A 14,221-nucleotide genomic window follows, 5' to 3' on the forward strand; every position below is an offset into this window, starting at 1 on the left:
TTGCTGGGTCATTCCAGAAGGCAGTTAAGACATAACTATCTTGCTTAATGGGCTGAGGTCTTGTGGAGACAGACTGGGTAGGGAATGCAAATTTCCTTACCCAAAAGACAATGTCGTACTTTAAAAGAGTGTTTTTGTTTATCAATTCATGGGATGTGGATGTTGTTGGCTGGAATAGCAAATATTGCCCATCCCCAGTTGGCCTTGAGAATGTCATGAAGCTTTTTATTACACTCACAGCTACTGAGAATCATATACCATGGGAACAGACCCTTCAATCCAACTCATCCATGATGACCAGATTTCCCAAACTAAACTTGCCCCATTTGCCTGTTTGCCCCATATCCCTCTGAACCTTTGCTATTCAAGTACCTGACCAAATATCTTTTAAATGCTGTAATTGGACCCACCTCCACCAGTCCTTCTGTCAGTTCATTCCAGATATGCACCACCTTCTGTGTGTAAAAGTTGCTCCCCTCTCACCTTAAACTATGTCTTTTTTATGCAGTTACTATACACACATCTATAAAATCATGTTAACAGTTGTATAAGCACCCAGCAAGCAAACAGGACCCAATCTCTCCCCACACCCTGCTACTCCTACAGCAAACAGACCCTCCCCTTCCCTGCACCCCCCAACCCTAAACCCAACACCCAAAATCCCCAACCCAGCACCCAACACCCCCCAACCCCAATCTTAGCACCCAACTCCCCTAACCCCAACATTACTACCATGTTGACCTCAGGTTACTGGGGATTTTCAACCTGGATGGGTGTGGGAATCTTGGTGTACAAAGTTTAACAAGCAAAAAGTGCCAGTTTGTTGGAAGCCACCAGGAATGCATTGACTTCTTTGTTGATACTCCATGGGATACTTGGTCTGACTTTAACATATGCCTCATTAGCCTAGGATTCTGGCTTGGCTGCCTACCCACCCATGGGTTTCTCTGGGAACTCTGAGGAAGGGTCATCGGACCCGAAACGTTAACTTTGATTTTTTTCTCCACAGATGCTGTCACACCTGCTGAGCTTTTCCAGCAACTTCAGTTTTTGTTCCTGATTTACAGCATCCGCCGTTCTTCTGGTTTTTACTTAGTTTTTAACATCTGGTGTCTGATTTAACACAATAACTGGAACAAACTTTGGTCAATTCTGCAGTCCAGCCTTTTATTTTTACATAACAATGCGACACTGAAGAATCCAATCCTGATATTTCTGAAGGATGCGAAAGGTGCAGGTGAATGAAAGAAAGTCTTCCCCTCATATTTAATACTAAACATCAACAAGATTTAAAATCCCATGCTTTTGTGCAGATGCAGAATCCCAGTCAGTCAAAATATGTAGACTACATTTATAGGTTCAGCTAGGTGTGGGAATCTGTGATAGAGTGGTGGGGAGGATTCTGGAGCCACTGGGTGGCGGGGCTGTAGCCAAGCTGACTGATTTGAGAAGGGGTCAAGGGAAGCAGAGAAACCCAATCTTATTGTAGGCTGAAGGCTCCTCCTGTTCCCTGAGGCTGTTGGAATGATGGGGGAGAAGGGACTTAACTACTCAGTATGCTGAGTTCAGCTCACATGGAATGGACCCTGGGGCACTATGAGACAGTAAGTAATGCCACAGCAAGTACAGGACTGTCATTTTAGAGTGATAACAACAGGCTATAAATTACATTGAAATAATGTATCTTCTCATGTCAAACATCTATTACACAAGTATATCCTATCCAACTATTAACTTGCTCGTACAACTCTGTCACGCAGACAGTAACCAGTCATACTATTTCAGCAAGGATTGGTGGAGAGAGAACTAGAATCCAAAACTAGAGGACACAGGTTTAAGGTGAGAGGGGAAAGATTTAAAAACGGACCTAATGGGCAACCTTTTCACACAGAGGGTGGTGTGCATATGGAATGAGTTGCCAGAGGATGTGGTGGAGGCAGATACAATTACAACAATTAAAAGGCATCTGGATGGGTACATGAATAGGAAGTCTTTAGAGGGATATGGGTCAAAGGCTGGCAAATGGGACTAAATTAGGATATCTGGTCAGCCTGGACAAGTTGGACTGAAGGGTCTGTTTCCGTTCTGTACATCTTTATGGCTCTCTAACTGAGCCTTCGGGCTTCACAATTGGCAGTGCTGCCCATTCCGCAAACTGCAGTGGTTTGATGATTCCTTCACTTTCCAGCCTCCTGATTTCTGCCTCTACTTTTGCACACAAGGTAAATGGCACCAGGCAGGCCTTGCAATATCATGGAACTATTTCTTGGTCAACATGTAAGGTGGCCTTGGCCTCTTTGATAGTCCCTAGACCTTCCTGAAAGACTTCCGGGTATTTAATTAAGACTTCACTGAGACAACCATTTTCTAATCAAAAAATGTTGAGCCCATCAAGTGGAATCTTTCTCAACCAATTTCACTCCATCAAGCTTGGGCCTGAGCCTTTTATGACAATAATGGTAATTGAACCAGCTGCTTCTCATAAGAGACTGGAACCAAAATTGTATCCTTAATCTGTACGGGTTCCCCATTATTGGTTCTCAGCCTGGCCAAGGTCTTACACAAACTTAAGGGTTGGAGTCCAGAGGGAATTTTGTTGAAGACTTGTTCCACAATCACTGATACAGCCATGCTAGTATCGCCTTCCATTAGAACTGGGTGACCACTTAAACAGACATTTATTTTGATTGGTTCTGATTTGGATGTTGCTAAGCAATTTAACAGTTCCAAACCAGATATAGGTGGACTTTCCAGGGTGTGCACTCTCTTGGATACCAGCCTATGAGGTCTCTCACTCTTTTCAGGCCTAGTGGGATTCTTTTGTTATCTCGAGTTTGCATATCGGCAGGAACTACAATGGCTCGCTGGTCCTGATCCTTGAGAAAAAATTAACTGTTCGGCTGAGGCTTGGCTTTGTTTTGGGGTTTTGTTGCAGGCTGACCTAGAGTCCCTCTGTTCAGGGTATGTCCTGAGTGAGGCTATGCAATTGCCTTCACTTAAGTGGTGTTCTCCAAGCTCAGTCAGCCTGGCGAAATGTCCACTTCCATCGGCGTACCTTGTAACTCATATACTCCACTTGCCGCATTTTCTAATGACGAAGCCAATTGTAGTGCCTGTTTGAAATCCTGTTGGGATTCAGCTAGTAGGTGCTTTTGCATGGTCAGATCATTAATCCCGCATACCAAATGGTCTCTCAGCATTTCACTTAGGGTTAAACAAAAATCACAAGTCTCTACCAGTCATCTTAAATTCGTCAAAAATCCCGATACAGATTCCCCTGGTTCTTGAGCTACCAAGTAAAACCACCATCATCTCAGAATTAGAGGAGACTTGGAGTCATAATATTCCTTAGCTAAATCCATCAACTCTTGAAAAGTTTTAGAACCTAATACCTCAGGGAAATTTAGGCTCATGATAACAGAAAAAGCTATGGGGCCACACGCTGTCAGGAGAATTACTCATTGCTTTTCATCTGCCCTAATGTCATCTGACCTGAAAAAATAACGTTCTTTCAACATACAGGCCACAGTCTTCGAAGGCAGGATCAAGTCAAACTTCCCAAATAGTGGGGTGATGTCAGAAATACTTACCCCAACTCAAAGATGGTTGTTGCGAGCAAATCTCTTCAGGGGCATGTTTTCCTCTCATTGCCACTGAAGTAATTCCACGAAGGCCGGTATCCCATTACCAAGCCATCCTTTATTTACACATGCATAGAACATGACACTGATCAAACGAGCTCACAGCTGGCTCCTAGAGACGGCAGAACCCCTGACTCTCCTGTTTATATCCGCCAGCCAAGTCTCCCCAATTGGACCAGGTTAACAGTGCCAATCAGGGAACTCATATTCTATGAGGGTCATCTGGCTGACCTTGTTTAAATTACTCCAGCCTACCCCATTTTCTTTCTCTCCCTCTTGGCTCTGTCTCCACCTATCCACTCACCCCTTTCACCCTGTCCAACCCTATTGTGAGCATAAATACATGTTTTTCTGAGTTACTGCCGATTCTGATGAAGGTTATTGGGCTCAAAGCTTTACTCTGTTTCTTTCTACAGATACTGCCAGACCCTCTGAGTTTCTCCAACAACTTCTGTTTCTGTTCATTTCTTCTTTGATACCCTGTAGTACCATGTGGCTATCATGTGCTGCCTTGTACGCAACTCCCACAAGTGACATCTTGCCTTTATAATTCCTGAGCTCTACCCACAGTGCTTTTAATCACCGTTTACTAAATTGACATTATCCTTCTCTATTGTGTTAATGTCATCTTTAGTTAAGAGGGCCAATCCTCCCTTTCCCAGCTTCCTGTCCTTCCTAAATGTCACAAACCGTTCAACAATCATTTCATTCTCCATCATCCTGCAGCCACATCTCAAAATGGCCACTAGATCATACTTATTTATGTTAGATTATAGCACGAGTTCATCTGTTTTGTTACAAATGCTACATGCATTCAAATACAGTGATTTCAATTTTTACCCTTTTATTATTTTTGGCAGAGCAGACTCAATTGGCTGAATTGCCTGTATTTGCTCCTGCATCTTGTCGTCATTATTGCACAATATGCCTTTATAAAATGGCTATAGTAGTTCAACCTGTTTGCAATTTCATGTTGGGAATTGGGGAAATTAGCAGGTCATTCAGCATCTCAAATACTTACAGAATGAAGTATTAGAGGGGATCTTTCTGTTATTCAAAGAGACTTCAGCTGCTGGGACCAATATGAAGTGAGTAAACTGATGGGATCGAGTGCAATGCTGGTTTCATATGCACTCATTTTTTTATTCACTCATGGGACATGGGCACAGCTGGCTGGGCCTTTAGAACTGCAGCAGTTCATGTGCTGTATGTAGGTCTACGAACCCTAACCCTATTGTTTAGGCCTCTGAATATTTTAGCCCAGTAAGATACCAATACGCTACTGTACCTAAAACTGACATTATAATATTGATCTTATATCTTTTTACAAGTGTCTCTATAAGTAATTGTGGCTTTTTATGCTCTTTAGAGAATAGAAGATGATTAAAACAAAATTTAGATATTTTAATCAAGTTGTTCGGATTGGCTATTACACACCTTTGGACCAGGTGAGATTTGAAACCAGGTTTTCCAGCCCCAAAGGTAGGTACACTTCCACTATGTTAGAATACCCATAAAATAATTAACTTGTACACTTTTGAAACCAATTAAACAAATTAACTGACAATCCCTCAAAGAGGGTCTGTAACAAAAAAACAAATCTTCAAAGGAAACTTAAATATAAATTAAAACAACATTCTTTGGACTGCAGCTCGTACAGTCCCCACCTGTTGTGAAAGGCCTTAAATCTACTGGTGGACACCATGAACACCCTCTTCAGGGTCACCTAGGTATGAACATAGGTGTGGTGCATAAGCAGGCAGTCAATCCGATTGACCTCCTCAACCGCTGATTGCCCGAACTTATTAATGGACATCTTGGCCACGTCTAGGAGCTGGCTAACAACAAGTTCGTCTTTCTTGCTTATCCCCCTGCACACCGGTGACCAAAGATCAGAAGTGTGGAGCTGAAAGGCAGACAAAATCTATGAAGCAGCTGCCTCAATAAATAAAATATGGACTGCCACCTCACAGAAGCTACTTACACAAGGAACATGGATGCCTCAAGGCCACAATAATTCACTTGTGTCAGTCATTACTCATTGTTGCCTAATTAAACACGAGTCTGGATTGACAAAGCATAAGAAACAAAACTGCAATCTGTTAGATGAGCTGCTCTATTATCATTGGAGTGCTCATAACTTAGATTAGATAGAATTCGGATCGATTAAAATGGGTTTGGTTCAATGATAGTTACACATTAACTAATTTCTGGAAGCCAGCACACAGACAGGGTACAGGGTTCCAAATTGTTTGGCCCGTGTTACTGATTGATCTTGTTCAAAGTCTGAATAAACATTATTAACGCATGATCAAAATTATAATTCACCATTTCTGGAAAGTAATGGAGGAAGCAAAATTTCTGGAACAAGAGAAAACAGGTTGAAGAATTTGACCATTCCCAAAAATAGCCCTATGGAGTGCTGAGAGCAGAGTGCCTCCTGCAGCATGTGTTCATACATATTGTTGCAGCAATGATGTGAAATTGGTACTGGAGCCTCATCATACTGGGACACGTGCAGCTAGTGGTGTTACTTATTGGCAGTGCGCTGATTTAGGGTGGGCAGAATATCAGGCATCATGGATGATGCTTACAGTAGCCAGCAACTTTGAAAGCAAAGAAGCTAAGCTGTGTCTGCAGGCAACAGAAAATACTGGAAACCTCAGCAACTGCACAAAGGGCAGTCAGATCCTCTAATGCTGTTTTGGAGGGCCAATGCAGGCAATTGACAGGAGAAAAGACATTCTGGAATAGAATTCAATTGCACCATAAAACACGCTGCAACAGGTGATGGTGCGTGCATTCACATTTGTGCAAGATTCACATGCTGACAGTTCAATGATTCAACCATTCCAACAGTCCAATTGCTATATTTATTTATGTGCCTATTTAATGAAGCATCAATAATCGAGAATGACTTCTGTTACTTAAAGGCAACTAGCAACTCTTACACAAGAAGCGTTCCCTGATTACAGAGAGCCAGAAAGCTTCTGCAATTAAGCATCCAGGTTCCTGATGTTGCCTTGGAGATGCTGTTCTGGTCAGTGAATGGGAGCACAGGCGATCTTTGGATTCTTCTGTGACTATTTCTTGACTGAAAAGTGGCTTCTGTATTCTAATTCCAAAGCCTTTTTTTGTTACTTTCTCTGAAAATGTTTCTGTTCGTTTTATGACTATTTTAAACAAATTCCTATGTTTTATTTTCTTTTTTGTATAGTTCCAATAATGAAGGAATTTTAATTGTTGAATATTTTTCTAATCTCTCATTTTCACATGCGGTCTTCCCCTTACTTCTGAAATTATTCAGCAAAATAGTTCCAGTTTCTCTAACTGTGTGTTTATCTGCTACAAAGGCCCCTGGGAACACAAAAGGAATGATAGGGTGATTAGAAGCAGGTGATCATGTATAGTACTGCTGAGTAGCTTGGAGAGTTGGTGGTGAAGGGGATTGGAATTTGCAATAAACCTATTCTGGTTCCTTTTTTAGATTCTCTGCTGTTTACATTGAGTTCAAAATTCTCCAAGTATGTTCTCCAACAGTTCAGTTCTTTTGTTTTTGTTTGTCGACAACGAACATTTATTTGAGATATTGGCAAAGTCTCCAGAGCATTGTGATAACATAAATGAGTCCTGCCACTACTACCCAGAATACTTCTGGTTATTGGACTACTTCAACAGCAACAGGAAGTCATATTTATATGATGCTTTAGTGTAATAAAATGTCCCCGAGTCCAGTGGCGGCAGCAGAGCAAGCATGAGCCGGGTCCCACAGCAGCGGTGGAGCAAGCGGGCTGGAGCTGGAGTGGCAGAGGAGTGCACAGGTCATGTCCCGGAGCGGCAGCAGAACAAGTTCTCGATGGTGGCCGGCACTGGCCTTGTGTACTGGGGCTGGCAGGTGCAAAAGATCATGTTGGAGAGGGACTAGAACTTAAGTACTTTTTATCATCATTCTGGATTTTTAAAACTCTATTCCCATGCTTACCTACATATTTCTTAGTTTTTGACAACATCAAGTATGTTTACCTAGGTACTCTGTATCTGAGGTGACTTTGAAAGGCAACATTACAAACTTTTCACTGCACTCATTAGAGTGTGTGTGACAATAAAGGCTAATTCCAAATCACTCATAGGAATATTATTAATCATAATTTAACATCCAGTTAGATAAAAAGATATTAGATCAAATGGTCAAAAGTTTGGTTGAAGAGGTAAAGTTTAAGGGTTGTATTAAGAAGAGAAAGTGATGTCAAGAAATGGAAAAGTATAGGGAGAGAATGCCAGAAATTAAGGCCTGGGGCATTTATGGCACAGTCACTGATGGGGGTAATCAAATTTGGAGATACTCATGAGGCCAGGATTAAAAGTACGTAAGTAGTTCAGGTTATAGGGCTGAGGGAGATGGGCAGAAGCCATGATTGTAGAAGGATTCTGAAGCAAGGATGAAAAATTGAAAGTCAATACATTGCTTGATTGGTGTCAATGTAGGTCATTGAGCACTTGGCTGATAGGTGAATGACAGCTGCTGCAAATTTAAGCACAGGCAGAGTTTTGGATGACTTAAATTTACAATCGAGAATGAGATCAGTCAGAATTGTGTTGCAAGAGTTGAGACTGCAGGTAATGAAGGTATTAGTAAGAATTTCAGCAGCAGGACAAATCAGGTGATTTTCCAAAGCTGGAAAGTAGTCATCTTATGAATGGTGTAACTATGTGAACAGTAGCTCATCTCAGGGGCACTTTCAGTGGAAGGTTGTGCTTAGTCTGATGTAGCCTCAGACAGAGAGAGTTTGCTAACCTCAGTAGCTATGGTACAGAGTTTGGAGCAGGATCCAAAACAATGGTTTCAATCTTCCCAATATTTAATGGGTGAAAGATTCTGCTCATCCAGAACTGGATGGCAGATAAGCACTTTAACAATTCAGTAAATATGGAGGGATTGAGTGGGAGGTGACAGTGAGGTAGAGCTAGATGTCATTAGCATAGATATGAAAACTGATGTATTTTAGAATGATTTGGGGAGCAGCATGCAGGTGTGAAATAAGAGGTGGCCAAGGGTGGATCCTAAAGAGACAGCAGAGGTGAAGATGAACGAGAAAGAAGAGAAGACATTGTAACCAGTATCGCTTGCAATCAGATATATGAGAATAATTAAGAATAAAACCGGACGTCAGCAGTGCCATCCAGCTTTTCGGCAATGGAAGGTCTGAAGGAGGACGGTGCAGTGAACTAAGTAAAACACTGCAGATATGTTAGTTACAAGGAAGAAAAGCTTAATTTTGTGATAGTCACATAAGATATCATATGTCACTTTGATGAGAGCTGTTTTGGTACAATGGAAGGGATGGAAGACTGATTACCTTCCATTATGTTATCATGTTTTCCTGAAATTAAAATAATACAGATTGGGGCTTGCTTGAAAGCCCTGTAGCTAACTGATTTGGGCCAGGAAGATCTCAAATATGTCCTAAAATATAAGTGTCACATTAGCTGATCTCAGTCAACTACAGCACCACATATAAAACATCCTGTTTAAATAAATGTGCTTGTGGCCCCTTAATTAGCCAAGCCAGAAAAAGCGTTTCATGGTGATAACTTTAAAAACATGAATTGTACTCAGTGTAGAATCTTATGGAATTAATTAACTTTTCTTTTAAAGATGGACAATGATGGGCTGCAAAGGAGGCCACGGAAGGTCACCTGACTTGGTATGTGAATTCAAAACTGCCACACTGTCTTGAAAGTAAAAAGGATGCCTTCCACATAAAGAAGGTATCACAAATGACAAATGCAAAATACTGTAGATATTGGTGTCGTGATCTTTAAGATAAAGACACAGTGCTGGAGAAACTCTGAAGGTCCTGCAGTACATGCACAGAGAGATACAAAGTTAACATTTCAAATCCAATATAACACTTGTTGTTGAAAAAGAGGGAAGAGGCAAGTGGAACAAAAAAGAAAAAATAAATGAGGGAAAGTTTTAGAGAGCAAGAAATCAAAGGTGTCATAAAACAGAAGGCAATGATAGTTGTAAAGGTTGCAAACAGGAGACAAAGTAATGGTCAAGAATCGGTCCAAGAGCCGTCACTATCCATCTCCTAAGACCATCCAAAAGTTATTTCCTGACTTAAATAGGTCATTCTGAAATAATGATTGTCTCAAAGCCTGAAGAATAAACATCTTCAAATAATAACCAAGGTTGTGGCTAATTAACTTAAACTCCAACACCATATTTGGAAAATGGAACTGTGGTAAACCATTTAGTAAGGCAGGCCAGTTACCCTCCTTTTTCAAAGCTTTAAGTGCTGGTTACAGAGAGACAGCAGCAGAATAAGAGCAGCAATACCCATGCCTCAAGAACCAGACAGTGCAACTCAAGGTCTCCGAAGCTGCTCCCACTCAAGTCCACCAATTCAGCAAACCAACTTTCTGAACGACTATTAGGAACTAACTTTGTAATGCACGGATAGTTTATGTCTTCGAGAGAATCTTGCAAAGACACTGATGTATAACTTTGGGACATGAATTCACACCTAGACTGCACTTCAGAAATGAAAATGTCTTGTCAGGCCTGCAATGTGTGCCTTCTAAGGCAAGCCAATCATGTGAACTACAAACTATTCCTTGTAAAAGTGTACTATTCTCTTTAACTGCTTGCCTTGAGTGTGTTTGCGTGTGAGATTTTATGAGTCAGTGGCAAAGTATTAGACTTTTGAAATGTGAATAAATAATCCCCTTTGTTCAAAACCATGAAACACTTACTGCAGGTATTCAAATTGTCCACAAAATTTGGGATTAAAATACACATGAAAAAGCATAATGGTTACGTACAGTAGGGAAGAGGACAGGATTTTCCACAGTTCTTTCTCACGCTGTCCATAACCCTTGGATTGACCAAAAGAAAAGGAGTCTTCCTTCTTTGGATCATACTCATGTGAGTCACGCTAGAAAGTGTACACAATTGCACTTTTGAAGAAAGAGTTTGGTTCAAATATATTCTACTGCCGGATTGAAATGGCCTCAGGTTCACTGGCTCTAACATCAGAAATGATGTTTTGGGCGAGGTACAAAGGAGGATGGTTGTTGACTTCAAAGGAACAGCATTCAGCATGAGTCTCCACCTTCATGAGACAATAAAAATATAAAAAAGAATAGATTAATAAAAATAATAAACTATATTTCACCAGTTAAATTTTTAAAAAGTCAGCAAAACGAACACAGGGCTCAATTCACTATATTTTCAACAGCTTAAAATGTTTTCAAAACGCTTTACTTCAGCAAAATAAATCTAAAAACATCTCCATTACCTCAATGAGTTAAAAATATTTGAAGGAACTTTGGAATGCGCTAAAGGCTTTTTCACAAATGCGTACATAAGCAGTATTAATATAAAGACTTTAAATATTTTTTACTTCTGATAATAAAATCTAAAATTTAGCAACATAATATGTTTTGAATAACAGCTGAAAAATCAAAATGTCATAAAGATTAAATAGTTTAGAACATTCAAAAAATCTCTGGAGAAAAACTCGGAAAATAGACACCACAAGGCATAGTGACTTCATCATTTGACCTTTACACATCACTCAACTTTATGTGATCTTTCACTAAACTGCAATACAGTTCTGTACTTTTGAAAAGTAGTAACAACTTTTGGTTAGTCTTTTATTGACAACTAATTGATCTGTATATTTAATGATAATGACAATACTGCTATGTTTTTGAACAAAATGAAAGTTTAATTTTACATTAAGAATAATTATTATCAAAGGCATCTCCTCTGGTTCACATACTCTTAAGTCTTTATTGTTGAAGGCTTTTTAGGACAACATATTAAGTCCCTCAAAGCTATTGGCAATGGAGCTGTAAATTCAACAATTCATAATTAATTTATTGTTTATAGAAATGGAAAATTAGCTATTTGAAAGATATTCCTGTTCTATTATAAATTATGTTTTATATTTATTTATTGATATTTATTCCTATTTAAAGGTACAGACTAATTAAAAGTTAAACTGTACATCAATCTTTCATCAGTCACAAAAACAAATTCTGCCGTCCATCTATTGCTGAATTTAAAGAGGCCTAAATTTCATGAATAAAGTCATTCATCAACACCTATTACTCCTGGAGAAAGGTCATGACATTGGAGTAAGGAAGCACTATATTGCGGTCAGAGTCTTCTGATGACAGAAAAGGTGGACTTGGAGGTTGGAAGGCAAATTAATTAGGTGAAATGGTGGTGTACCTGCACGCCGCTGCTATCCCACCTCTGCCTCAATGCGTTTCAGGGTAAGAACGGCCATGCTTGACCTTCCCATTCCACTGCCAGTCAGTTCACTATCACTTAAAGGCCAATTCCTGCCTGGCTGCAATGAACTTATCTCTAGGTGGGATACATAGCCTGTCCAGCTGGTATACAAGTGAGGCAGCATGTCCGTTGAGGGGAGGGATCCCTCAATTTGCACAGATTTGTGCATAATCAAGAGACTGGATATAGGACAGTAGGGTAGCAACTGAGGCCATTTCCTACTCTTGCATTGACTCTCCTTCTCCTTTCTCCCCACTAACCCCACCTTCAGAAACCCTTTCCAAATACACTTAGTTGCTCCATTGTCATGGCAATCTTGGTTTTCCTTCCAGCAGCAACAAGGACTTTTTTGGAGCCGTCCAGTGAGAAAACTGTCAGCTTCTGATTTGTTGGGAACTCTTGCTTGATTTCAGAAAATTATTTTCCACTGCCCTCTAAATGGCCTGATTGGAAGATGATATGGTAGGCCTTTTTGTGAAGAATCAGTTCGGGTGTCTCACCATGTTGAGTCAATGAGGAGACGCTTGACAAAGAAATTTCAGACTGTGTCACTGTTCTCTTTACACTGGACTGGATTTTTGATGTTTCCCTGAAACTGGTGTTTGGAGCTGTATCTGTAATTGGTGAAGACGCAACATTCAAGAGGTTAATGAGGCAGGAATAGGTTTTTTTCTGGACCTTTACCTCAATTTTTACCTGGAATTCCCTCCCGAAGGGCATTGTGGATCAACCTACAGCATGTGGGCTGCAGCGGTTCAAAATTGGCAGATAGAGTTCAATCTGGATAAATGCGCGGTACTGCATTTTGGCAAAACAAACAAGTTTAGGGCTTATGCAATTAAAGTTAGGGCCTTGGGTAGTGTTGTAGAATTGAGAGACTAGGTTCAGGTACATAATTCTTTGAAGTTTGCATCAAATATAGATAGGGTGGTTAAAAAGGCATTTGGCATGCTTGTCTTCTTTGCTCAGTCCCTTGAGTATAGAAGTTGGGGAGTCATGTTGAGGTTGTATAGGACGTTAGTGAGGTACTCTGTCCAGTTCCGGTCACCCAGTCGTAGGAAGGATATTGTTAAACTGGAGAGAGTTCAGAAGAGATTTACCAGGATGTTGTCAGGTATGGAAGATTTGAGTTATAACAAAAGACTGAATACACTGAGACAACAAGGTGCAGGGCTGGATGAACACAGCAGGCCAAGCAGCATCATAGGAGCAGAGAGGCTGACATTTCGGGCCTAGACCCTTCATCAGAAAAGGGGGAGGGGAAGGGGGTTCTGAAATAAATAGGGAGAGAGTGGGAGGCGGATAGAAGATGGATAGAGGAGACGATAGGTGGAGAGGAAACAAACAGGTCGAAGAGGCGGGGATGGGGCCAGTAAAGGTGAGTGTAGGTGGGGAGTTGGGAAGGGGATAGGTCAGTCCAGGGAAGACGGACAGGTCAAGGGGGCGGGATGAGGTTGGTCAGTAGGAGATGGAGGTGCGGCTTGAGGTGGGAGGAGGGGATAGGTGGGAGGAAGAACAGGTTAAGGAGGCAGGGACTAGCTGGACTGGTTTTGGGATGCGGTAGGGGGAGGGGAGATTTTGAAACTTGTGAACCAAACCCACCGACTCCCACAGCTACCATTCATTTCAAGCCCACCGACTCCCACAGCTACCTAGAATACTCCTCCTCCCACCCACCTTCCTGCAAAAATGCTATCCCCTATTCCCAATTCCTTCGCCTCCGCCGCATCTGCTCCCAGGATGAGGCATTCCACTCCCATACATCTCAGTTGTCCTCGTTTTTCAAGGACCGTAACTTCCCCCCCTCGGTGGTCGAGAACGCCCTCAACCGTGTCTCCCACATCTCCTGCAACTCATCCCTCGCACCCCGTCCACGCAATAAGAACCAAAAAAGAATCCCCCTCGTCCTCACGTACCCCACCAACCTCCGGATCCAACGCATCATCCTCCGACACTTCCGCCATCTGCAATCCGACCCCACCACCAAAGACATCTTTCCCTCCCCACCCTTATCTGCTTTCCGGAAGGACCACTCTCTCCGTGACTTCCTTGTCCGCTCCACACTCCCCTCCAGCCCCACCACACCCAGCACTTTTTGCTGCAACCGCAGGAAGTGCTACACCTGCCCCCATACCTCCTCCCTCACCCCCATCCCAGGCCCCAAGAAGACTTTCCACATCAAGCAGATGTTCACCTGCACATCTGCCAATGTGGTATACTGCATCCGCTGTACCCGGTGTGGCTTCCTCTACATCGGGGAAACCAAGCGGAG

The 14,221-nt window shown here is 41.7% G+C and overlaps 1 long non-coding RNA gene across 1 annotated transcript in view; it reads right to left on the minus strand.

Moving 5' to 3' along the window:
- Positions 1-6,587: 6,587 nt before the first annotated feature.
- Positions 6,588-14,221, minus strand: part of LOC125481326 — a 12,180-nt gene continuing 4,546 nt past the window's right edge. Inside the window, exons 2-3 of the long non-coding RNA XR_007261290.1 lie at positions 10,470-10,759; positions 6,588-7,529 (exon numbers count right to left, since the gene is read on the minus strand). This is a non-coding gene — a long non-coding RNA (uncharacterized LOC125481326). The remainder of the gene's footprint in view (positions 7,530-10,469; positions 10,760-14,221) is intronic.

Source organism: Rhincodon typus, unplaced genomic scaffold (genome assembly GCF_021869965.1).
Source record: "Rhincodon typus isolate 14 unplaced genomic scaffold, sRhiTyp1.1 hic_rhity00001722, whole genome shotgun sequence".
Lineage (NCBI taxonomy): Eukaryota > Metazoa > Chordata > Chondrichthyes > Orectolobiformes > Rhincodontidae > Rhincodon > Rhincodon typus.